Here is a 3,275-nt window from a genome sequence, read left to right as displayed (position 1 = left end):
ATGAACCCCATCGAAAACCTTTGGGCCATACTCGACGGGCAAATCAAGAAACAACAACAACAAAAAAAAAACAAAAACAACAACTTCGAAGAGCGATCTACTCCAAGTTTTGAAGCAAGCGAGATGATTCTCACGATGCCCCAAAGGATCAACGAACTCTACGAAGCGAAAGGAAGATCTACTAGATATTAATGAAATTATAAATATATCAATTCATGTCAATATGATTGAAAAATTTCATTTTTTCTGAAAAGGTGGTGTCTATTTACTTTTGAGCACTCAGTGTATATCTTCAGAGTCTTACAACGCTAGAGACCGGGTAAAGCACAGATAGCCCATTATGTAGCTTTGTGCTTAATTACAAACAAACTACTAACTATTATGTAGTGAGCTAGGTGATTTTGTGCCTAAGGCTTCGTGTAAACACGCGTCGAGTACAAAGAAAGCCAATCACAACAATATCGCATATATTGTGTATTTTAAATTACAGCCACATAAATCAACTTTCATGAAAAATAATTAACAATGGGTTTGGGTACAAAATATTCAGCTGATTTTGCTGTAGGCTTGTGAAAGAAAAATATTAATAATGAAATTCGCACTCACAATTTCAGCGAAGTACGAAAATCAGTAGAATAAAATCGCCATATACAATAGAAGATAAATCTACTATGTTAATTGTCTACTGTTAGAAAAATCACTGAAATAGTCGCAATAAACCGTGTAGAGTCAAAGTAAAACAGCGAAGTCTAGAAACGACAAATCATTAACGTGACAACTTCCAATTAATGCTCTATAAGTTGCACAAATTATTTATCAATTATTGCGCATTAGTAAAACACCGGATTTTTTCAATGGCGGAAAGTAAAGGACTTAAAGAAATTATTCAGGGCGAAAAAACGAAGGCGATTGAATTAATTTTCTACCCTATGACATATTCAATACTGCATTCATTACTGTTGTTCAGGTTTCAGTAAAATATTCATAGCCATATTTTTCTGTAGCGGCTTGTAAAACTGTAATAAATAATAATAAGACTGAAGACACTATTATGAACAGTGCTTAATTAAATGGCTTCTACTTTTCTGCGATGCTTGAATGGCTTCGAATAGCTTATATTGGAAGTGAAGAAAAACTCAGAAAATTTTAGAGGGTGGAAATCTCGACTTTCAAAAATCAACTTAAAAACAGCCCTACAACCATTGCATGAATTTGTTTAGTACCCGTGCATAGATTTTGGCGCAATATACCTAGCCGTTTTTGCTGTAGGCTTCGGTGCTTGAATGACTTCGAAGAGAAACTTGTCCAGTGGCGATAAAAAAACTGATAAAATATCTCCTTTTCTTTTAAGAGTCAACATAAAATAGTCCTATGATCTGTGCAGTTTTTAGTAGGTTTGAAAAAAATATTCATAGCCGTTTCTCCTGTAGGTTGGTGAAACAATAATAAGATGAATATTAATAACATGAAGAACGAATGGGTGAATTTTGTCTATCATTTGGAAAATCAACTTTTTGCTATTATCAATATTTTAGCAGCCTTGACCATTGAGATAGAAGGTTTTGAGTGTTGTTTAAAGAACAAGTCTGCTTTTTAAGATGGTTTTTCCCGTATGTTCTATTAGAAGTTTTGTGGAATTTCTGGGCGATTCCTATTATGAACTACAATAAATATTTAAAATGAAACTGTCCCAATTTAAAAATACCATAATGATTTTTCTTGACAGCTGATAAAATTAGAAAATCTAGTGTAAGCAATAGAATATGATCATACAATAATTTTTCTGTCAGATTATTTGCATTAATAAAAACTTCTTGACAAATTAAGCCGTGATATAAATCTTTAAATATATTAAATAAAATTATATTTACTATTTCTACAATTAAAACAAAAAATAATCGACTTGAATATTTTATTGATAAAAAATCCATTTTTGTAAACCAAAATTGTTCAAAAACCATTATTACCATATTTTAAACCTTCTATGATATTTACAAGATACTTTAACTTATTCAACTAGAATAAAATATTTTTATTTACTAAATTTGCTAACACATTGTACTACTGTGTTTAACCGAATGTTCATTTTTAATATATTTTCTACCTGGAAGCATTAAGCTAACATTTAATATGAACAAGCAATAATTTCATTTTTGACATTCTCCCTTGTGCAGTATAAAAACCTGGGATTGCTTGCAATGACAAGCAATTGCTCTTCCAACAGACCTTAAAATGTTAACCCACAACACTTGATACAAAGATTAAATCTGTTTGACATTCTTATGGTTAACGTCGTCAGATATGTTCTTTTTTATGGATAGATTGCTTAAAAGAACCTGATGACACTACAAGAGTGCAAAAAAATTTTATTTTTTGTCAGCAACAGGACACAAACCGTGAACCCTTCGATTCACAGTCCGGGTATGCTAATTATAAGAATATATGAGTTAAAGTAAAGAAAAAATGTAATAATGTCAACCACACTATATCTACAATACACAGTACCAACCAAACATTTGCCTAATGCTACAGCTCATCAGGCTGACTTAGAGACGCCAGACATAGAGCTATTTATATCATCAATTGCTCGATCCACGCCCGACCCAGTTTCTTCAGACTGGTGCTGAGATTATCAAATTGTTTATTATGTATCCAAGTATTATGATGTTAATAACAGGTTCCAACTTTTTATTACCCTCGCCCCCGAAAGAGGAGGGGTGAGCGTTTGCAATCGGGTCACTGTGTGTGTCTGTCTATGTTTCCACGCGAGTATTTTCAAAACTAATAGACCGATGTATACAAAAATTTTACACGAAATGAGAAATCAATATGGGAGAGTCATCCCCAAATTTGGTCCGGATTCTGGATCACTTTGAAGCATTTTTTATAATGAGGAAATAGGGCATTTTTGCTTTTTGGGATTAATAACTCTACAAAGGGTGATCGAATTTGTACCAATTTTTATGGGCACATTAAGGTTGAGACTCCTCATCACTCTGGAAAAAATGATCCGAATCGTTGATCATTCTGGATCTGAGAAGGATTTTTCTGAATTTTCGAAGGTTAAGTTTGACGTTATCCATCATAAAGCATGCAGTCTCAAAGAGGATCGCCAGGACGAGGGTATGCAAATCTTTCTGATTACTTTTGCTCAGTATATAATTTAGCATATGCTAAATATGCTTTATAACCTTTATATGCATTCTTATATTTATTGGGAAATATGCTTTATAACCTTTATATGCATTCTTATATTTATTGGGAAATATGCTTTA

This window comes from Limulus polyphemus, unplaced genomic scaffold, assembly GCF_000517525.1.
Source record: "Limulus polyphemus unplaced genomic scaffold, Limulus_polyphemus-2.1.2 Scaffold419, whole genome shotgun sequence".
Classification (NCBI taxonomy): Eukaryota; Metazoa; Arthropoda; class Merostomata; order Xiphosura; family Limulidae; genus Limulus; species Limulus polyphemus.
This window is presented reverse-complemented; position numbering follows the sequence as displayed.